Below are 24312 nucleotides of genomic sequence, written 5' to 3' on the forward strand. Positions count from 1 at the left end.
CCCAGTGCTATAAATGCCCTTCCCCTTCTTCCATAGCAAATAAGCTTCTATTAATCCATGAAGGCTGACCTCAAATGTCACATTCTTCATAAAAACCTTTCCAATGCATGAGACTGATTTAGTTGCTCTCTTTCTGTGCTTCCACAGAACTTTTGTGTGCTCTTATTATAGAACTCACTTATGTAATATAAAATAGGGTTTCTCAGTCTTGGCACTATGCACCTTTGGGGCCAAATAATTCCTTGTTATTGGGCTGTCTGGTACACTAGTATGTTTAGCAGCATCCTTGACCTCTACCTACTGGGTGCCAATAACACTATTCCCAGTTATTACAATGAAAAGTATCTCCAGATATTGCCAAACTCCCTTTTCACTCCACACCCCCACCACCAGCCAGTGAGAACCACTTCCCTAAATATTTACTTAGGCATTTAAACTTGGAGCTCCTTAAAGACAAAGGCTAAATATTCTTTATGATCATAAACACTGAGCACACGGTCTGGTATTGAGCAGACCCTCAGCGAATATTTGTTGACTGAAACAAATGATTGAGACACTGAAAATCACTGGCCTCATTAGAATCAATCTAAATAATTTTTAGAAAGATCTCATTCTAGTCATTGCGCTGTTATTTTTTTCTTTACAGTTTTGTAAAATCTGAACATTGTAAAAGGATTTTCTAGCACATGTTTTGGTTTATTTACACTACTCTCACAAGTGTAATTAACACTACATCTGTTTTACTAACAACCCCCTTTGTTGTATATAGTGCTTTATATTTCTCTGAATGTGCACAGGCCTGGGCTTTCCACAATCTGCAAGTGGATAAATCGCTGCATATGGATGGGAAAGAAGACAACAAAAAAATCTTCTGGAGCAATTTCTCCATTCTCTGGCCTATCTCAGGTTGCATATGCTATTTCATTTACAAAGCCCAACGTACTTCAAGTAGAACAGAGAAGAAGAGATAATGCTTTCCAGAAAGACCATGGTATCTGGGGTCCTGTTGAATCCTCCATTTAATTGGTGTTTCAGTAAGTGCCACTGGAGAATCTTGACCCATAATGGTCAGAAATGCTTAAGTAACATCCACATGGAAAACCAGTCATAAGGAGATGCACAGTGTTCGAGGAATCTGAGGCCCATTTGATCAAAGGTGATCCAACATCAGTTTGTAAACATGTTTCTGTCCAAAATCCCAGATTGACCAAGTTGATGCCAGAATGGATTTCCTTCCTGGTTTAGACATCAAGGATGATCCGAGAGCGCTTGAACTAATACTCACGAGAGCTTACCTTTAGGACACTTAGGATAAAAAAATGTTAAAGACACAGGCAAAAGTGAATTGGAGGGGCTTGGAGTGTTTTGCCTGGGCTTCAAACCTGGACCTGCCATTACTGTGGGTACTTGGGACATGTTCCTAACCTCTCTGTGCCATGGTTTCCTCTTTGATAAAATAAGGATAATCATAGTACCTACATTCTAGGATTGTTATGAAGATTAAAAGAATATATAAAAAGTACTTGGCAAAGTATTTGACACATAGTAAGCACCCAAAAATGCCATCTATTATGAATATAATTCCCTGGTGCTTGGCACAATGAAAACACTCAATTCATGTTACCAAGTGTTTGAGTTGTTCTTTGGTGATCCCTACTGTGCACCAAGCATATTGTTTCACCCAAGAATGTAAGCTCCATGAAGTCAGAGACTGCACCTGATTTATATCACATACTGTGATAAGACTATGACATAGGAAGTCACAGGATGTTTGGCAAGAATAAAAATACCAAAGTGGGTGGGGTGCAGTGGCTCATGCCTGTAATCCCAGCACTTTGGGAGGCTGAGGTGGGAGGATCACCTGAGGTCAGGAGTTCAAGATCAGCCTGACTAACATGGCAAAACCCCATCTCTGCTAAAAATACAAAAGTTAGCTGGGTGTGATGGTGCGCACCTGTAATCCCAGCTACTCAGGAGGCTGATGCACAAAAATTTCTGGAACCCAGGAGATGGAGGTTGCAGTGAGCCGAGATCGTACCACTGCACTCCAGCCTGGGTGACAGAGAGAGACTCTGTCTCAAAAAAAAAAATCCCATGGATGAAGGCTTGACAGAGATGAAAATTGAGTCAAGTCTTACAGCAGAAAAAGTAGACAAGAAAGACAAGAGTGGAGTGTTTGCACCACTGTTTTACTTCTTTTTTTTTTAAAGCCCAAATCACCAAACCCTCCCTATACTCATGCCCTGGGGAAACATGAGCTAGACACGTTCACATTGAAGACAATTTTTTATTAGTATTTCTTTACCTCTGCACCAAGGGGGACATATATTTATTCCAAACCTTAATGAAAGCTTGGTTCTAAGCCTTGATGAAACATCCCTCATTCCTCCATGAGTAACCCATTTTGATAATCCTCCCCTAGAGATCAAACCAGCTCAAAGCACAATGATTGCCACATTCTAAATTTAACTGACCGCACAGATGCATTACTAGCAAGCAGGAAAGAGCCTTTGCTTTCCCGGCTTGGAGAAGCAGGATGTTTATGACCTGTTTATAAAAGTCTGCATAAAATACAGCTTCAGAGTCTTGTCTGTGAGTGGGCTACCTGGAGTCAAGTGTGTCTTTTAAAATATGATGCATCACTTACAAGAACAGTTTCTTAGTCTCTAACCTGCCCCTCGCTGGCCCCCTCAAAACCCTTGCTTTCCCATAAATAATAATATGAAGTGATGGCTTGACCACGACTTTGATCCTGCCCCCACCTGTATGGGATGTCTTCCCTGGTGAATTTTTGTTAAGAAACAAAATACAACTTTTATTGAGATCAATAAAAGATTAAGGTGACAAAGTGATTTATTGACTATCGAGGAGGCTCATTTTTCCCTCACAACTGCTATAGCTACCACAAAGGATGTTTTCTTACCCTGGGTCTTCAGGAAAGTTGGGAGAAGCCAAGACTCATTTATCAAGTCAAAAGAGAATGATTAAAAACCATAAGGAAACAGACAAAGAACACACATGAGAAAAAAAAATCCCTGCCCTATCATGGACTATTTTGCTAAAATACCCGAGTCGTCGAGTGTGAAGGGATGGAGGAAATTCACAGGGTGTTTTGTGGAATGAGGCTCAGGAGGATGTGGGGAGCAACAGATCAGAACAGCTCAGGCTGAGGTCAGAGCCAGGAAAGAAATGAGCATTAAGAAATGGGGAAACAGGCTGAAAGCCGTGGTATCTGCCATTCACCATAGCAAGGGGCACACTACAGTCCAGGTACCAGCATGACACTAGGTCAGAGGATTACCTGCTATGATATGAACAAGATTCTTTATGTACCATAAAGATACATGTATGCAAATGTTCACTCCAGCACTATTCATAGTCGCAAAGACATGGAATCCACTTAAATGTCCATCAATTACAGATTAGATTAAGAAAAGGTGGCACATATACACCATGGAATACTATGCAGCCATAAAAAGAATGAGATCATGTCTTTTGAGGGAACACAGGTGGAACTGGAGGCTATCATCCTCAGCAAACTAACACAGGACTAGAAAACAAAATAATGCCTCTTCTGTCTTATAAGTGGGAGCTAAATGATGAGAAGTTATGAACACAAAGAAAACAGACACTGGGATCTACTTGAGGGGAGAGGGTGAGAGGAGGGAGAGAAGCAGAAAAGATAACTATTCGGTACTGGGCTTAATTCCTAGGTGATGAAACAACCCATCCAACAAACCCCCATGAGATGAGTTTACCTACGTAACAAACCTTCACATGTACCCCCAAACCTAAAAGTTAAATAATAAATGAAAAATTAAAAAATAAAAACAATGATAAACAAGATAAATATACAGAAACATTTAGTATGTTTTTAAATAAATTTTATTGTGTATATTGAAGGTATACCACATGATGTTATAATATACATATATGGTAAAATGGAGCAAATCAACATATCCATCACCTCGCATAGTTATACCATATTTTTTCCACCTGTGGAAAAAGCATCTATAATCTACTCATTTAGCAGAAATCCTGACTACAAGATACTGTTATTCACTAAACTCTTCATGATATACATTAGGTCTTTCAACGCGTATCCGTGTTAAGGAGAAAAAATAGGGAAAATTAGTGTGCTGTGAATGGGTGAAGAGCGGTTGAAATTTTAGGGAGGGAAGGAGAGGTTCACTGAGAAGATACTGGCCAACAGAATGTAGGGGAAAGCATTCAAGGCCCAGGGAAGAGCTGGGACCACGGCATGTTTGAGGGTGAATAAAAGCAGTGTGGTATGGCCAGGCGCGGTGGCTCATGCCTGTAATCCCAGCAGTTTGGAAGACTGAGGCAGGCAAATCACTTGAGGCCAGTTGTTTGAGACCAGCCTGGTCAATATGGCAAAACCCAGTCTCTATTAAAAATACAAAAATTAGCTGGGAGTGGTGGCATACACCTGTAGTCCCGACTACTCAGGAGGCTGTTGCAAGAGAATCACTTGAACCTGGGAAGCGGAGGTTGCAGTGAGCTGAGATCATGCCACTGCACAAGCCTGGGAAGAAAGCAGCAGCCAAGGAGGTGACAGTGGGCATATAATTTAGGTCTTCCAGGAAGGAGTTTATCTTATAATGTGAGGGAGATGCGATCCATTGAAGACTTGGAGAAGATAAATGGCGTGAGCAGTGTGACCGTTAATGGGCACTCTGGTCGGGCACTGTCATCTGCTTGGTTAGGTCCAGTCTACCGTGCTAGACCTTGCTGATGTGTCTGATCCTGTTGATTTTGGCTCCTTTTTGAAACACCATGACTCCTGGCTTGTATTACACCTGACTGTCCTGGATATTTGCGTGCCTTTCTGGCTAGTTCCTTTCTGGCTCTTCCTTGAATATTTTTCTCTTACAGCTTCTACATGTATTATTGGTGCTTCTCAGCACTCTAGCATCCTCAAGTACTCCACATTTACTCCATTTATAGTTTAAACCCTTTATAACGTTTAGATCATTTCTTCAGTCTAGATGTCTTCCTAAAGACTTAGGAATAATATTGCCAACTGTCTACTACTCATCTCCAGAGGATATCTGCGTATTCAACAACACCATCGTCTTCTTCCAAAACATTTTTTTCCTTTCTTATAATTGGCAACATCATCTTTCTCTGCATCCAAGCCAACTCCTCCTCCTTTTCAGAATCTCAATACCTAAATCAGATTATTTCTTTTCTATTCCCTCCTTCCCCAGAGGATGAAAGAGAGAAGAAGCCAAGGGTAAACTCCAGTTGTCCAGTAGATCCACCTGCTTTTATTTCCTTTCTGAAAGATAAGAAAAGAACTACTGGGTAAGACAAGAGAACCCACCTTGACAAAGGAGGGGTCATGTGTGTTGAGCTATTGCTCTCTGAGTGCTCAAACTTGACTTGGTGATTTTGGGAAAATCCTTTCACCCACACAGGCTTCTGTCCATTGATAAATTGAACGACTTGGATCCAGGGATCTCTTAGTTTTCTCTTTCTCTATTCTTACCATAGACTAGAGGGGATATTCAGATAGTGCTCAAACAGGCTCTGAATCCTGCAACCCCTCCCAAGTTAAGATGTAGATACAGCTTCTGCGGTCAGGATGGAAGTTGTAAGGTGGCACTTTAATGGGATTGGAATAAATACTGGGAGACGGTAAGCTTAAGGCCCAGGGAGCATAACTTAGCTGCCTTCCCTGGGGGCAGAGAGAATATGCTAGGACGGAAAAATGAGGAATTAGTCAGTTTCAACAACCTAGTGGCTATAGGATAATCACAAAGAGATCACAGCTAGGATCGAAATTGTCCACAAAATCTCTAGCATCCTCTGGAGAGCTGTCTTTTCCTCGCCGTAAGAAGCCGACTACACTGGCTGTTTGCAAGTATTGACAAATTTCAGGATCACCTTGGAAGGCAGTTTTTAGGTTCTTTGATTGTAACTCTTCAATCATGCTCCATCAACCCACCAGTCCCAAGCTAGGCTGGTATTTGAGGCTCCTCATGGCCTGGTTCCTGGTCTTGGCTTCTTCCTCTCTACTTTCCCTTGTTTAATCTTGTGTATCAGTCTCCATAAGAAGGTCATGATGAAGGTGAAAGCTGTGTGACCAGATGAAGGGAATGAGAAGCACCAAGGAAGATGGCGGGGTGAGATTCATTCCGGGTTGATGTAAATACAGCCACAGAGATTTCCACCTCTATGCTCTGGCCCTCCTTTCTGTATGACATTCCTATTTCCTTTCCTGCCTTCTGTCTTAGGTCAAAGAACCACAGGCAGCCACCTGAAGGACTGTGCACCATAACATTCCAGAACATGAGCTCTGGAAATCCATGTGGTCTGAGTTTAGATCCTGGCTCCACCACATAGTAGCTGTGTGACTATGGGAAAGTCAGGTTGCCTGTCTGGGCATCACAGCTCTTTAGCTCAGCATCGGTTCTAGTCCCCATCATCTGCGATAGCAATTGTTCTCCAGGAAAAGTTTTCACCTCTTAATTTAAAACCACTCCAACTCTCAAGTAGTCTGGGGACCCTTTTCCCTGACTCCCACCCGAGTTGTATCTGTTACCTGTGACCTTCCTTTTTGAATATTACCCCAATAGCATTAATGCTTTTATACTTTGAAAGACAGCATGGAAATATGGAAGCAGAGAAAGTTCATCAAATGTGGCAGGTAAGTCCAGGCTCTGCTACCAGCTGTATGACCTTGGGCAGATTACGTAACCTGGTTGATCTTGTTCCCTATTTTAAGTAAAAAATCGATAATTCCCTTTCCTCAGGATGTTTGTAAGTATTAAGTGGGATGAGATGTATATGCTTTGGGCATCACTCATCTGTGAGTACCAAATAAAATTCTATTGTTTGGGCAACAGGAAGACTTCCTTACCCCAATATTTTCAAGAATCCTTGTGGGACCCATGAATGTCCAAAAATCAGACTTGTTTCTTCTCTATACAAGCCTAGGTAAAGTGTGGCAGCTTGACCTATCTTCTCAGTTATAGCTTTCTACCAACTAGGTTTCAGGGAGTTGGAACTCTGTCCCTCCTCAAAACTGCAGAAACTGGAAAAGCCTTTTTATTTATTTATTTATTTATTTTTTGAGACAGGGTCTTGCTCTTTTGCCCAGGTTGGAGTTCTGTGGTACGATCATAGCTCACTGCAGCCTCAATCTCCTGGGCTCAAGTCATCCTCCTCCCTCAGCCTCCAGAGGGGTAGGTAACACAGCTGCATGCCACCATGTCTGGCTAATTTAATTAAATTAATTCTTTTGTAGAGATGGAGTTTTGCTATGTTTCCCAGGCTGGTTTTGATCTCCTGTCCTCAAGTGATTCTCGCCCCTCAGCCTCCCAAAGTGCTGGGGCTACAGGCATGAGCCACCACACCTGGCCAGGAAATGCCATTTTGAATTCTGGTACCAAAGATATAAGTTGTAACACTTGAAAAGTGAGAAGATAATGCTGCTTCTGTGCTATGTCCAGTGAGGGAGCCCCACGGTTTGATTGCTTGAGATTTTATAATAAAAGTCTCACACTCTTTTCCATTTCTTGATGGGTTACAAATCCCTTGCTTTGGGACTACCTGTCCTGTCCCGTGGAGGTGACACAGTAAGGCTGGGGTTCTGTTCCCTTACCATTGCCACTCTTTCAGCACAGGAGCACAAGAATGCACACACATCCAATGTTGGCAGGCTGGAAATACCAGCATCTGAGACCGAGGTGATATCTCACATGAAACATGACAAATACACCTTTTGTGTTACGCTTGGTTGGGGTGTCACACTATTAAGCTGCCTGAGACTCGAGATATTACAGCCTTAGTGATGCCCATTTTTTAAGTCACTTCTTGAAGTGCATAGAAAGTACACAGCCTCTTCCCTCCCGTCTTAGAATCCTCCTTCCCTTGGATGCTCATGCCTTGCCCCTGCATCTAACTTGCAATGGCAGGCTTTGCTTTCTCTTTTACTGTGTTCCTTCAGGAGTCCTTTGTTCCTTCCTCTAAGATAACTTCTGTTGAGATACCCTCACCCCTTGCATATGCCTGAAATATGCCCAGATCCTTATATTGGCCAGGGTTTGGGCTCTCTTCCAAGGTTGCTCCTCAGCCTCTATGGAGCTGCAATGGATAGGACTGTCTCCCATCTCCAGCCACTTGAAGCGATCTGAAGCCCAGCTTCTGCTCAGCCAAGAGTTCTGCTACGAAGCCCACAGCTGGGCACCACCTGGGCCCTCAGAGGTTAATTTGTGAACCACCTACCTTGTTTCTGTCATGACCTTGAAGACAGGACTTTAGAGCATCGGGACTAGTCCATGCTGTATTCTTTCTCGCCTCCATCCATCTCACCAGTGCTGTTCCCTTCTCGCTTTAATAACACAGCATCAAAGAATGGACGAGGGCTTGATTTCCCAACACATCGCCATTGCGCAAGTGCCTGCTGCTTTGCATTGCGGGAATATTCACGGGGGGAATTAATGATACTGCTGAGTGGCTACTGTGAAGATTTATGTGTGGATCTAGGGAGGGTTGCTTTCTGTCTTTCTATTTCCTCCCCTTAAAGTAATAATAAAGATTACAAAAGAGAAATAAGCAGGGAAAGTTAATTTGAAATGAATCTTTAATCAGGTTTCATCTGTTCGAAGCAAACGTCTCCTTTGTCTGAGCAAAGCCTCAGAGGTGGAGCCTGGAGACGCCATTCTGTAGATGTATCCTCAAAGTCAAAGCCATTCTGACAGAAATCAAATGAGAAATAATTTCTCCCTGAAGGAATTCTGTTTTAGCTTAATGATGGTGGGAGTGTTCCTGTTGAAATGGCATAATGGAGGTTTTTAATTACGATTCATACTGTCCGGTTTAAGGGCAAGACTTTTACTTATTTATTTTTATCCCTGAGCTCAGAGGCTCATTTGCTGAGTGTATACTGCCAAATGCTGAGTTTACCCCAAGGTGAAGAAGTGAATTAACTTCTAAGAGTAGACCCAAGCTTCAATTTTCTCTTTATGGGAGAGAAGAGGCAGCCTGACCTGGCCAATGGGACTGAATAGAATCAAGCTGGAGTCAGACATTTATTTTCTAGGACCATTGGAGGGGCACCAATTAGAGGAGCAAGTTGAGCCAATAAAGAATGCCCAAGACCAAGAATCTAAAAATGTGACCAGGCGCAGTGGTTCATGCCTGTAATCCTTGCACTTTGGGAGGCCAAGGCGGATGGATCACTTAAGCCCAGGAGTTTGAGACTAGCCTGGGCAACATGGTGAAAACTTGTCTTTACAAAACAAAACAAAACAAAAATTGGCCAGATGTAGTGGTATGTGCATGTACTCACAGCTACTCGGGAGGCTAAGGTGGGAAGATTGATTGAGCCCAAGAGGTTGAGGCCGAAGTGAGCTGTGACTGTGCCACTGCACTCCAGCCTGAGCAACAGAGGGAGACCCTGTCTCAAAACAACAAAACAAAACAAAAAACGCTAATCTAAAAATGAATCTAAAATAATCATTAGGATCATGGTTTGAGTCAGGCAACCCCTTTTAAACAATTATGAATGTGCTGGTGTTAGTTACATCCTAGAAAAATCACTTGCAACCACATAGCTTGATTTGTGTTCTAGCTCTGGGAAACAATGGGATCATTTAAACTCCATGGACTTTAGTGTCTCCATAGCATCAGGTGGAGACCTCAGTAGAGGGAGAAACATACTCCAGCAGAAAAAGACATGGAGACCCAAGTTGGTATTAAATTTTGCTTCTTGCCAGTCCTCAGAGTTGCTTAAGCTCTCTGAGCATCCACTGTAAAATGGAGAACACATAGATGCAGAAAATATTAGGGATCATGCAATGTTCTCATTTTAAATGAGAATGAGCAATAAAGACAAAGAGTTTTCAATGCAAACTGTCCAAACCTAGCTCTATTCCCCATTCACTGCTAGAGAGCTGACACTATGTTAGGGTCCTTTGACTCTGAGTGACTGGACATCTGCATAATGACTTTCTCTTTGTTTCTTTGCTCTCTGATGAATTGAGTTAGAGTACTCTTGTTAGTTAATAGGCCTCTAGACCTGGGCTTGGCCTCAGTCATTTTATAGTAAGCTACAGGTAAGAAGGGTGAGAAATATTTGGCTTTTCCAATTTTGTATATAAAATGTAGAATTTAGAACAATTCTGTTGGTGCAAAAGTAGGCTGGGAGTACATTAAACGTAATGGCAAAAACCGCAGTTACTTTTGCACCAACCTAATAGCTTATTTGGATGCTTAAGGAATAAGATAACACCTCTCAGGAAGGAATGAAGAGAAATTAATTACCTCTTTGCTTTACGGCTAAGATTCTTTCCATTTCCTCACCATGCAGTTGTATAGAGATCTGGGTAGTTACTGCGGAGGGTGGGAAAGCTTGTTGAATTAGTGTAGGAAGTTACTGTAATTTTAGAGTTGACAAAATCACCGGGAAAACCTCCCTCTTTGCATCCAGCTTGGTTTAGAATGTTACCTACCTTCAGTGCATTGGTGAGCTGGTCAATAACAGGTAAATTTCATTGCAAAAATCATTTCCATCCTCATTTACAGGACCCTAGCACCACAGCCACAGGAGGGTTAGGAACTAAAACCAGTAACCAATATTACCTCTCCCAAGGGTTTTGGTGAGGATGCAATGACATTATGTACATAAAATTGGACATAAGGTACAGTTTTTGGCACACAGTAAATATTCAAAATGTGTCTATTTCCTCTCTGTCTATCTCAAGGTCTAATCTTGATTTTGATCTGTACAATATATGCTCAATTAAATGTGCATTGGAGGAAATAAAAATCTATTATAAAAATACAAGACTGTGTACTGAGTAGGCATTCCATGGAATAGATATTGAACAATGACTTTCTATAGCTTTTGATGTCTTGATTAACCTCTCTGAACTTGATGTGTAAGATCTCTTCCCCCTCACATCTTATGAATTAATAATATGTTAATTAGAGTTCATAATTTTTTACTTTATGACTTAGGTGCAGTCAATCTTAAATCGTTTCTGGAACGGGGCCTGGAAAATAAAGGAAAAAAAGAAAAAGAAGGAAAGAGCAAGTAAGTAAGTTTAATTATTTTGCATATCATACCATGATGTTCAAGAAGAAAATATTTGGCCAGATGATCCTTATCATTCATTGCGTAAAGTGCAAACAAAATGGTTAGAGCCTTGGCGTCCTCAAGCTCCAAGGTGATGGGTACATCGTGTATTTGGAGTCCCGGCCTTTTGACATTTTTATCTTTCATCTTGGAGGCAGTGGCTCACATCTCTTCTGCAAGAGCCTAGTTTTAGGAGGTAGTTCAGACACCTGGAGCGTCAGGAGTTTATATCTCTAATCCAAACTGAAGTATCTCCTCCAAAATTCTTGACAATGACATGGAAGCTACCCCAAATAATTTCTGCCCTCCCTAGAGCAGCCTGCTTACCTTAATGCATTTTAGAATCATTAAACTGTGACTTTTGGGTTACATATTAGCAGGGATATAGCCCTTGACCATTGTAAATGTTGCTGCCTTTCTATTTTTTTTTCCTATTCACACTTTTGTTTATTTATTTATTTTTACTTTTTTTTAACTTTTAATTTCAGGGGTGCATGTGCAGGTTTGGGACGTAGGTAAACGCGTATCATGGGGGTGTGTTGTACAGATTATTTCATCACCCAGGTATTAAGCCCAGCACCCATTAGCTATTTTTCCTGATCCTCTCCTTCCTCCCACCCTCCACGCTCTGGTAGACCCTGTTTCTGTTGCTCCCCTTTTAGTATCCATGTGTTTTCATCATTTAGCTCCCACTTATAAGTGAGAATATGTGGCATTTGGTTTTCTGTTCCTGCATTAGTTTCCTGAGGATAATGACCTCCAACTGCATCCATGTTCCTCAAAAGGACATGATCTCATTCTTTTTTATGGCCGTATAGTATTCCATGGTGCATATTTGCCACATTTTCTTTATTCGTATCTACTATTGATGGGCATTTAGGTTGATTCCATGTCTTTGCTATTATGACCTAGTCACTCTTCTAAAGTAGCAAGCAACTCTTCCATGTTTATGTCCACAGGGAGAGGAGAGTATACAGGTGCATGGCTGAGGCTTGCTTGCTGGTCTGAACCTCTGGAACAGGGATTATGCCTTCCCATGTATTTAATGGTTATCCTTAGTTCTCTTCTCCCAAAGTCCTTAACTTTTGAATTAAAGGTGTGTATATATCTGCAGGAGAGGTGGTGAGGGAGAAGGTGTGTATACACCTGCATGAGAGGCGGTGAGAGAGAAGGTGTGTATATATCTGCATGAGAGGCAGTGAGAGAGAAGGTGTGTATACACCTGCATGAGAGGCAGTGAGAGAGAAGGTGTGTAAACACCTGCATGAGAGACGGTGAGGGAGAAGGTGTGTATACACCCACTTGAGAGGCAGTGAGAGAGAAGGTGTGTATACACCCGCATGAGAGGCAGTGAGAGAGAAGGTGTGTATATATCTGCATGAGAGGCAGTGAGAGAGAAGGTGTGTATACACCCACTTGAGAGGCAGTGAGAGAGAAGGTGTGTATACACCCACATGAGAGGCGGTGAGAGAGAAGGTGTGTATATATCTGCATAAGAGGCAGTGAAAGAGAAGGTGTGTATATATCTACATGAGAGGCGGTGAGAGAGAAGGTGTGTATATATCTGCATGAGAGGCAGTGAGGAAGAAGGTGTGTATACACCTGCATGAGAGGCGGTGAGGGAGAAGGTGTATATATACCTGAGGCGGTGTGAGAACCCTGGTAGTTTGCTTAACTGTCAGTTTTATTCTTTTTCTTGTTATGTGGCCTTCAGTGACTCAGTTTACCACACGAAATCCTAGTTTCCTCATCTGTAAAATGGAGATCTAGATCCACTTTTCCACCTCACCAAGTTTCTGAGAGAATTACATAAGCCAGTAAAAGCTAATAAAAGACTTTATAGTTATATAATGATATGAAAGGTTATTGGGTGCAGTTAAAATACAATTGATACTACTGAGTTAATGAATTTACCTTCTCATAGCACCAGGGTCCTCCCCTCTGAACTACTTATAATTACAGATTTCTATCTGTGTGATAATTTAATTTGTATCTTTTTCTTCTACCACCCAGTAACCTTGAGGGTTAAGTCTATGAACATTTGGGGCCTCACACGTGCTATTATAATAAATAGGGGTAAGTGTTTATTGATGGCTTCCATCATTGTGATAACCATGGAGATGGCAAGATGTGGTCAGATGCTGATGTAAGTTAAGGCGGAGCCCATAGGACTTCCTGGCATATTGAATATGAAGTATGAAAGACAGACAGACATCAAGGAGAACTCCAAGGATTTTGTCTTGAGCAACTCGAAGTTTTGTTAAGTGAGATGAGAAAGGCTGTGGGAGGAGGACGTTTTGGAGGGAAGATTATGAATCTAGTTGTGGCTGGGCATGGTGGCTCTTGCCTGTAATCCCAGCACTTGGGGAGGCCCAAGGTGGGTATATTGCTTGAACCTGGGAGTTCGAGACCAGCCTGGGCAACATGGCGAAACCTTGTTTCTGTAAAAGATACACAAATTATCTGGGTATGGTGGCATGCAGCAGTAGTCCCAGCTCCTCGGGAGGCTGCAGCGGGAGGACTGCTTGCGCCCAGGAGGTGTAGGCTGCTGTGAGCTGCAGTACGCCACTGCGCTCCAGCCCGGGTGACAGAGCACGACCCTCTTTTTAGTTTTCGTTAATTTTTAAATATTTTAATTTTCTAGAACCAATCTCGGAAGTGATAAAATTCTTTTTCTTTTTTTATAAAAGTGTCTAGTTTTCAACTTATGTTAAGAAAGCAACGATAGAATAATAAATTCTAAGAATCTGATCTGAAGGGCCTATAGAAGCTGTCTTGCTGACCGATCTCAGTAAATGACCATCTAGCTTCTGCCTAAATATCAGCAGTGAGGACACTACCTTTTGAAGAAGCCCTTTTCATTGTTATATAGCTCTAAGTGGTGTGATGTCGAAATCTCTCCATGTAACTTTTACCCTGTCGACTGCGCTTGGGCTGTGTGTTCCCAAACAGCCATCAACACATTTGAACTCATTGACCTCGCATGGCTGAGTTTTCCTTTCTTCCGGAAAGGCACTCCCAGTTCCTCCAGCCATGCTTCACACGATCTGGGTATCAGTCATTCACATTGTAGTGTAAAGTTGCCTTTTCTCAGGATATTTACCCTCGGGAGCTGGCCTAATGCAGCACGCATATCTGATGCGGAGACAGGCTGATAATGGTTAGGAATATAATCAGATGTCACCGAATCCTGAGAGATGAGATGATAGAAGAAACTGGCCACAGCAGTTGGGGGCAGGCTAGAAATTAAGAGTCAGGAATGGCAAGAGTGTAAAGCCATCATGGCAGGATGATGGTCTGTCCTGTTGAATGCAGTATCTCCTAAGCCTTGCATGGGGACTTGTGTGCTGTAAGCAACTGATCCGTGCTTGTTGAATGACTGAGTGGATAAATGAGTAAACGTGAGGCTAGGAAATGGATTATGCAGAGCCCTCCCAGCTCAAAAGCCCTCTTGGTTAGGAAAGGCTTCTCTACCTCCAACACCTGCTCAGTTCCTCTTTTTGTAAATTCTCATTGTTCTGTGTACTTACCCTTAGAAGTCCTTTCTGTTAATAATTATGTGATTCTTTGCTTTGCCTTCCCATTAGCCATGAGTCTTAAAAGGCTGAAATGATTTCTGGTTCTTCTGCCCAGTGAATCTCAAGCACTGTGCACAGTGCTTGGCACACAGGAGGGAAAGACTAAAAATTGCTTTTTATGTCAACATCCTGGGCTGATTTCTAGAAATTGTTGAAACTGGATTTTAGACACATGGGCACACCAGAAATAACACTCCTCACAAAAGAAGTAGGGCTTATTCTCTCTTTAAATTAGGAAAACTGGTCTCATCAGCCCAACTCTTACTTGTCTTATAGAGATATTTTGTGTGAATCAGCATTTGTTGAAGCCCTAAACATGAAAAAGTTGGTGACATCTGCTTTTGACTGCTTCTGCACCTACGGAGCTTAATTTTATGTGTGATCTTGGGCTAGTTTTCTCACATGTACTTCTTAGTTTCCTCATCTGTATTGCAAAAGGGTTGGAAGAGGTGTTCTAATAGGAATCTTTCGGCATCAACTGTCAACAATTCTGTCCTCTCCACACATTTTAATTTTTACCTATCAGACTGAGCTACAGGTGAGTCCCCAAAGTGACCTGTCAGAAAGTCCTCCAAAGTTGTGTGACTTCCACTTGACTTCCAGAACGCAGCAGCAAAAAAGAAATCAACAAAGAGTTCTGAGCCTTTGAGAGACAGCAGTCCTAGAACAAAGAGATCCGTCATCTGGCTGTCACTGTGGACAGCCAAAAAACAGGAGACAGCAAGGTGCAGAAATCTGTGCAAGGTGACGGGCCCTGCCTCCACTGTAATCAACTAGAAGCTGCAGCTTTGGGACAGGTATTGGGGTGGGAAGGTGGAGAAGAGAGTATAATCAGACATCAGTGTCCCGAGTAGAAATTGCTGCAGCCAGAGGGGTAGACAGGAAGACATCCTAATTGAGCCCCTTTGATATCTGGGCCTCTTGGCATCTGCTCACTTACTTCTCATGACAGTCTTGAGAGGAAGAAATTATTCTTTGCAGACGAGGAACTGAAATACACAGAGGATTAAATGTTTGCCAAATAATGTTACCCAAGCTAGGCCAAGCTGGTATATCAGAGAGATCGGCCTAATTAAGAGGCTTAAAGAACAAAGAAGTTTGATTCTCTCTGCTGATAGAGTCCAGGCAAGTAGGTACCGGCTCCACTCAGTCATTCTTGGTCTCAGCTCTTCACATTTATCAGCAGCTGTGGCATCCACTAGGGTGATATTGTTATTCCCAGTAAGTAGTCAGGATGATCACACACGCAAGGTTTTACGGGCCGGGCTTGGAAGCCTTACACGTACATGAACACACACACACACACACACACACACACACTTTCACTCACATCCTTCGGGCAAGGTCTTCCATCTATTTTCAGGGAAGGCTAGAAAATAGTGAGTTTCAGGCTGGGCAGCTAAATCACAGCTATAAATAGATTGTTATTACAGAAGGGAATGATGACTTTGGTGGACACCTAGTAATTTTCACTATGCAGATACTATGCACACAGGGAGTTGGGGAACGGGGATCTACACCCAGACTGAGTCCAAAGCTCTTGAGTTTTCTTCCCTCAGCTCACCCTTAGCTAATGTCCATCTCTCCAGCGTCATCTCCCTCCACTCTCCTCTGGCCCACAGCCTTCCTCTCACAAGTCCTCAAATGTGCCACGCTATTTCCAACACCAGGGCATTTGATCACATTTGAACACATTGCTATTTCCCGAGTCCTTGAGCTCACATGTCACCTCCCAGAGCTCACCCTGTCTAGGTGGGGAATTCACCTGGAGTTTTCTGTCTTCTAGACTGAGCAGTGCAGGATCCACCAGTCTACCCCAGGTAACTTCCTGGGATGGTTGTCTGGGTTGGTTTCCTACCTGGGCTTGGGTTGGCCAAGGAGAGGAGATAAAGTATTCAACGAACCCTCTTGCAAATATTTTTAAGAAAGAGAAAGGAAAACAAGAGGCCGCTGGCTGGGAGCAGCACTCTAGCCATCGATTGGGTAATTGGAAGCCCTCGGGTGTGAGTCCTCATTAAGGCAGAGGGCTATGAATCATTTTCTAATGACACCTCTTCGATCCCAGCAGCTCAGCATGCAGCCTGCCTCCACGGTTGGGCTGCAAGTCAGGGGAGCCGTGGGGTCTGCAGCCAGGCTGCCTGCCATATGTTGTTTCTTGCAATTAGCAGGTGCTGGGGATGTGGGCTGGGCACCCAGAGGGCAAGGCAACTGCTTCTGCCAGAAAAGCTCTTGTGAGCCATACCCAGAGCTCTGGAAGAGAAAGAAGGTGGCTGGGGGTTGATGGGCAGCTTCCAGGCCCACTATGATGTACTGGTCAGGAGAGAGATCTCTGTCTGCAGACAGTTTTATTCCTGTACAGGTATTTACAGTTTGCTACTGCAAATTGATGGATCTTTATTTTTGGAACTGTAGTCATTCTCACAGGTCTATTGGAGGAGACATTTTGGGATAGTCTTTTGCTGTCTATCATCACACTGTGGAAGGAACTGTAAAAATATTGGCCCTTTTCTGAGTAATCAGTCGTTGATAATATCGATTCTATTATTTATCTCCATAGTCTATACAGGTTTTTCTTTTGATGTAAAATTTACAAACAGTAAAATCTTAAATATATATTAACCAAATTTTGATAAATGCATACATCTGTGTGTAACTCAAGCCCTTTTCTTTTTCTTTTTTCTTTTGAGATGGCATATTGCTGTCTCCCAGGCTGGAGTGCAGTGGTGAGATCTTGGCTTACTGTAACCTCTGCCTCCCAGGTTCAAATGATTCTCCTCCAGAGTAACTGGGACTACAGGTGCACACCACCACGCCTGGCTATTTTTTGTATATTTTTTAGTAGAGACAGGATTTCACCATGTCAGCCGGGGTGGTCTCAAATGCCTGACCTCAATGATCTGCCCACCTTGGGCTCCCAAAGTGCTGGCATTATAGGCGTGGGTCACTGTGCCCAGCCTGTAAGCCCTTATCTTGGTATAGAACATTATCATCACCCCGGAGAGTTTCCTCAAGTTCTTTCTCAGTAGGTTCTTTCCAGAGGCAAGTTTTGTTCCAGTTTTTCTTCCCATAGTGGAATGGACTGATTTATGTGAAATCCTGTTCTAGGATTTCACACAAATGAAATCATGGTGTGTATATTGTTTTGTCCAATGCTTCTTTCACTCAGCGTAATGTTTTTGAGGTTCATTTATGTTGCCTGTGTTAGGAGATCATTTCCTTTAATTGCTGAATAGTATTCTGTTGTATGGATATACCACAGTTTGCTTATTCATTCTTCTATTTATTTAGATACCTGGGATGTTTGTTGCTTGTCATCAGCTATTATGAATAAAGCTTCTATGAGCATTGTTTGTACAAGTCTTTTTGCGAACATGTATTTTCATTTATCCTGGGTAAAGACTTAGAATTTTTTCTTTTGGAACACGGTCTTGCTCTGTCACCCAGGGTGGAGTGCAGATTACAGCTCATTGCAGCCTTGACTTCCTGGGTTCAGACATTCCTTCTGCCTCAGCCTACCAAATAGCTAAAACTACAGGTGGGTGCCACCATGCCTGGCTCATTTTTAAACTTTTCTTGTAGAGATGTGGTCTTACTTTGTTTCCCAGGCTGTTCTCGAACTCCTGGGCTCAGGTGGTCCTTCTACCTCGGCCTCCTAAAGTGGTGGGATAACAGGCCTGGTAAACCACCGTGCCCAGCCAGAAGTGAAGTTGTTGAGTCATAGAATAAGTATATATTTGGTTTTATGAGAAACTGCTAGCGTTTTTGGAAAGAGTTATATAAGCAGTGTATTTCTAAAACAGCTTATAAGAGTTCCAGTTGCTCCACAATTTCATGAACATTTGGTCTTGTTAATTTTCTTCTGTTATTGTTTTTTTAAAAAATGTTGTTATTCTGGTAAATGTTAAGTGGCATTTTGTTTAGTTTTAATTTTCATTTTCCTGATGAGTAATGAGGTTGAGCGCTTTTTCTTTTTCTTTTTATTCGGAGAGTGTGTTTGAAAATCACTGGCCCTGTTTTACATTGGGTTGTTTGCCTATTAATTCTGGGTACTAAATAAGAGCATGGATTCTGGATTCAGTGAGTTCAGGGGTCAAATTTTTGGCCCTTCCACTTCTCTATGTGGCTCTGGAAGAGTCACTTTAAGTGGGGTATGATTTTCTCATCTTCAAAGAGAGGTTTAACAATTGAACACAGTTAATAGGGTTGTGAGAATAAATGAAGCCATGCGTTGAAAGCACAAGGCCTAGTGCCCAGAACCCTTGAGAGATCAGCAAATGGTAGCTCTTACTATGGTTATTGTTGTTTGTGGCCATCGTGGCAAAGCCTAGTGCTTGGAAACTTGCAGAAGTCTATGATATGTTTGTTGAACCAAAATGAGTGGAAATCACATCCAAAATCCCTTCTAAAGACCCATGTGCTGAGGCAGTAAAGATGAAAAAAGATTTTCCCTAGATGTCTAGACTGTAGGTGTTTCAATTTTTTTTTTTTTTTTTTTTGAGACAGACTCTTGCTCTGTTACCCAGGTTGGAGTGCAATGACACAATCTTGGCTCACTGCAACCTTCACCTCCTGGGTTCAAGCCATTCTTGTGCCTCAGCCTCCCAAGTGGCTGGGACTACAGGCATGCACCACCACTCCCGGCTCATTTTTGTATTTTTAGTAGAGACGGTTTCACATGTTGGCCCCACTGTCTCAAACTCCTGAGCTCAAGTGATCCACCCACCTTGGCCTTCCAAAGGGCTGGGATTACAGGTGTGAGCCACCACGCCTGGCTGAGGTTTCAAATATTTTTACAAACCTGATTGTATTTCATTCTCACCACCATCCTTTAAGGTATGTGCTATTTTTTCTGTTTGCTAGATTAGGAACCCGAGGCTCAGAGAAATGAGGTGATTTGCCCAAGATCACACAGTGACTCAGTGGGCAAGCCAAGCCCTCTACCCAGGTCTTCAGAATCTTAATTTTGTACTTCACCTTCCTTATTTGGCTCAGAATCAAGCCTCAGGTGCCTCATCTGCAGTGTGGAGCGGGTGATGGAGGTGAATTCTGAAGTCTTTTCTTGCCCTGTGAGTTTGTATGTCTGGAAAAGAGTAAGTATCATGATGTGGGGACTTCCCTAAGGCAGGTAAAGCCTTTATGGAAGCGAGGAGAAGGAGAAGCTCCCCAAACCTCTAAAGGCCAAGCCCCAGTTTGAGCACAGTGTCTTTTTTTTTTTTTTGGACAGGATCTCACTGTGTTGTTCAGGCTGCAGTGCAGTGGTGTGGTCACAGCTCACTGCAGCCTCCAACTCCTGGGCTCAAATGATTCTCCCACCTCAGCCTCCTGAGTAGCTGGGACCACAGATGTGTGCCACCATGCCCAACTAATATTTTACTTTCTGTAGAGATGGGATCTTGCTATGTTGACTAGGCTGATCTCGAACTCCTGGATTCAAGTGATCCTCCAGCCTCAGCCTCCCAAAGTGCTGGGATTACAGGCATACGCCACTGCTCATGGGCTCCTGGCTAGACAGTGTCTTTTTCATGTTCTTTTGGCTCAAAGTAGTTGAGTTTGCCATTGACTCTGTGGTAAAGGACTATTAATTAACTAATTCATTCATTCATTCAATTTTTTGTGAACTACTCTGTACCCATTGTGCTGGGAAATGGACGCTATGACAATGACAATAACAAGAGAAATAAAGGGTCCTCTCTCGGAGTTTCTCTCCTGGTGGGGCGGTAGTGGGCTGAGTATTGAGAGAAACCTGCTTCCATGGGACTCTGGGGCTGCTTGCACCTTTTTCCAAAAAAGAACAATTGAGAAATAGAAGTTAGAGCTGCCTTTTTTTTTTTTTTTTTTTGAGACAGAGCTCTTGTTGCCCAGGCTGGAGTGCAATGGTGCAAGCTTGGCTTGCTGCAACCTCTGCCTCCCGGGTTCAAGCGATTCTCCTGCCTCAGCCTCCCAAGTAGCTGGGATTGCAGGCGCCCACCACCACACCTGGCTAGTTTTGTATTTTTAATAGAAACAGGGTTTCTTCACGTTGGTCAGGCTGGTCTCAAACTCTCGACCTCAGGTGATCTGCCCACGTCTGTCTCCCAAAGTGCTGGGATTACAGGTGTTCGGCCTAGAGCTGTCTTTTCCTAAGCTGATGGCTCAGAGGAGGGCAAGTTGACGGCTTAGTGGTATCTGGGTTGCTTCTGCTCAGGTGTAATTACATCTTTTTGCCCTTTTTTTTGTTTAAGTATTTGACTCTTCCTCCCGAGCTCTTTCAATCCTCCCTCCTTTCAGTGCAGCAGGCACTGGGGATTCAACAATGAGCAGAACAAATGTGGTCCTGCCCTCTGGGAGCCCGCAGATCCGCAGAAAAGACTAGCAATCCCACGGTCATACCATATGTTTGTGAGCATCATTGTGATAAGAGCTGTAAAGAGGCATGGCAGGTGCTGCTCAGGAGCGTCACACGAGGCTTCCCAGAGAAAGGCACATGTAGACCAAGCTCCAAGAGAGTGACCCCTTCTGGTGCCTCAACAGGAAAGGACATTCCAGGCAGAGGGAACAGTGTGTGCTTCTGTGGCTGGTGGATTCAAAGACTTAGGGATATCCTAGATTATTCTGTCTTTCCCTAGAGTGGACATCACATCTGGCACTTAGCAGGCATCTGATAAAGGATTACTGAGTAGAACTGAACCCAGCTCTTCTCTCCCTTCCTGATGGGAAAAATGAGATCAGGGAGCAATATTTTGAAAGTGGAGGTAGCCTCATTTTGGAGTAAGTCCATTGAATCTTCTCTTATTCCATTTATACTAATTATAAACACTAACAGTTGTCACTTATTGGCACCAGCTCTGTACCAATGACTGTGTCAAACTTTTTTACATATATTTAAAGCCTTGGTTAAGCATGGTGGCTCATGCCTGTAATCCCAGCACTTTGGGAGGCTGAGGTGAGAGGATTGCCTGAGCTCAGGAGTTTGAGACCAGCCTGGGCAACATGATAAAACCCCATCTTTACTAAAAATACAAAAAATAGCTATACCTTCACTGGAGGCAGAGAGGCAGGTGGGGTAATGATTTCAGTTAATCTGTTAATCTTCCCGAGTTAAATGTAGTCCAAATTGCTCCATAATGAAAGCTGTCCAGCCACTAGCTCAGTGAGATCTTTTATGGAGTAAATGACAGCCAGAGATTGCCAATACAGGGTAATTAATATGGAGTAATGATGAGTGATACGAGATGAAGATCTAAAGTGAACTATTAAACGACAATATCATTTTCTTGTCTTCTTCCCTTATGCACACTGACAGGAAGAGAGTTGACACGATAATTTTATAAAACTCCCTGACACTTCCTGTTATCTCCCCTCCATTAGCTGTGTATGGTAATCCGCAAGAGCAGACACACGGGAAGAGGAGACTCACTCTTGGAAGATGGAGAGCTGCTTCAAAATGAGACACAGCCAGTGTGTCTTAGGGCTCTGAATTTCAAACCACCGTCTGAATGGTGCGCCCCAAACTGAATACCTCCTTTGGCAAATCTAGGAGTGAAGAATGTATACTACTAAAATCTCAAAAACAGGGAAAAATGGGTTTTCTACCTCTAATCTGTTATTTATACTCTAGTCTTTGTCTGGCACACACTCCCCTCCATTCACCTCAATTTTACCTATTCTTCAAAGCTCAGATAATTCTTCCAAAGCCACGATCCTTCCACTACATTCTCACTTCTCCTGACTTCAATCTTATACTTGGAGGTAGAAACACAGAATTTAGAGCTTGTGACTATGAGTAGTTTGAAAATAGTTATCTGTAATTTCTACTTTGATATTAGACTGGGGGCAGTGGCTCATGCCTGTAATCCCAGCACTTTGTGAGGCTGAGGCAGGCGGATCACTTGAGGTCAGGAGTTTGACCAGCCTGGCCGACATGGTGAAAAGCTATGTCTACGAAAAATACAAAAATTATCCGGGTGTGGTGGCAGGTGTCTGGAAGCCCCACTACTTGGGAGGCTGAGGCAGGAGAATTGCTTGAACCTGGGAGGTGGAGGTTGCAGTGAACTGAAATCGTACCACTGCACTCCTGCCTGGGCAACAGAATGAAACACTATCTGAAAACAAAACAAAACTTAACTTTATTTTAAAGATTTTGCCTTAGATCTCCATATTGCAAATAGAAACGGTGCTATGGGATAAATTGTATTCCTCCCCAAACTAATACCATGAAATCCTAATCCTCGGGACTTTAGAATGTGACTATATTTGGAGATCGGGTCTTTAAAGAGGTAATTTAAAATGACGTCATTAGGGTGAGCCCTATTTCAATATGGTGGTGTCCTCATGAAAAGAGGAAATTTGGACACAGAAGCAGAGGGAAGACAAGAGGAAAGACAGACATCTACAAGCCCAGGAAAGAGGCACGGGACAGCTCTCTTGTGGCCCTAAAAAAGAGCCAACCCTGCCGACACCTCAATCTCAGGCTTCCAGCCTTCAGGAATCATAAGAAAATAAATTTCTATAGTTTAAGCCAGCTAGCTTGTTGGACTTCATTACGGCAGCCCTAGCAAAGTGGTATAATCAATGAAATAAATGGTCATAATCTTGCTGATATGAATACCAATACTTCTACTACTATTCATAGCAGCTATCTTTTATTGAGGAACAGGGCAACCAGCCTATTACACACATTAACTTGATATTAATAGTTTCTTCCCTTGACAGCAGCCCAAGTTCCTCTGGTCCTAAAAGTAGAACATGACTGTGGACCAGCCATGGTGGATGAGTGACAAGTGGCAAATTGGGATGAGTTGGAGGGCAAGGCTGAGCCCCAGCATCTGTTTTGGGGAGAAGAAGAAGATAGGACAAAAGGGCTATTTTTAATCCGGTGGCTTGGCATTGGAAGATACTGGATCCTCACAGAGAATGCTGATTGCATTTCCACCAAGCTCTCGATCACATGGGTGAGCGAGATAGCCTTCCTGTGTTGCTCCAGACCCCACACCATCTCCAGAAGCACTGGAGGCCACTTCATGTGTGACTGGGTAGTTTCTTCACTCATTCGTTCATTAATTTATTTACTGATTCATTCACTAAAATTAAGATTCAGGAAAGCGTTGCAGTACAATGAAAACAGCTTGTCTTTGGATTAAAATCTCATCTGCCATTTGCCAGCAATGAGAACTGGGTTGAGTGACTTGACCTTTCTGAGCCTCAGGCGGAGTGAATTAGGGTGGCCTGAATCCACTGCTGCTGTCTCTACCCCGGTGAGTCTGATCAGGGATCTTAGGGAAACACTAAGTAGACAGAGACTCATATGACTTGCCAAAGTTGAGGAAATGTTATTGGCTTGATTTACTTAATGGAAATAGATATGTCATCAAAAAGTTGTAAATGTCCACACAAAATTTTACATAAATTAGGCTCCTTTCCCTATTGTAGCATCTCTCTCTCTCTCCTTCCTTCCTTCTTCCTTCTCTCCCTCCCTCCTTTCCTTTCTTCCCTTCCTCCCTCCCTTCCTTCCCTTCCTCCCTCCCTTTCTTCCCTCCTTCCTTCTTATCTCTCTCTTCTTTCCTCCCTCCCTCCTTTTCTTTCCTCCCTCCCTCCCTCCCTTCCTTCCCTTCCTCCCTCCCTCCTTCCTTCTAATCTCTCTCCTTTCCT

The 24312-nt window shown here is 43.0% G+C and overlaps 1 long non-coding RNA gene across 2 annotated transcripts in view; it reads left to right on the forward strand.

Moving 5' to 3' along the window:
* LOC105714353 (uncharacterized) overlaps positions 1–24312 on the forward strand; it is a 349885-nt gene that overhangs the window by 191194 nt on the left and 134379 nt on the right. For both annotated transcript variants that reach the window (XR_001106801.2, XR_010337348.1), the window contains one exon: positions 10990–11065. This is a non-coding gene — a long non-coding RNA (uncharacterized LOC105714353). The remainder of the gene's footprint in view (positions 1–10989; positions 11066–24312) is intronic.

The sequence above is a fragment of the Aotus nancymaae genome, unplaced genomic scaffold (assembly GCF_030222135.1).
Source record: "Aotus nancymaae isolate 86718 unplaced genomic scaffold, 86718_ANA_hifiasm-v0.15.2.pri h1tg000049l, whole genome shotgun sequence".
NCBI lineage: Eukaryota > Metazoa > Chordata > Mammalia > Primates > Aotidae > Aotus > Aotus nancymaae.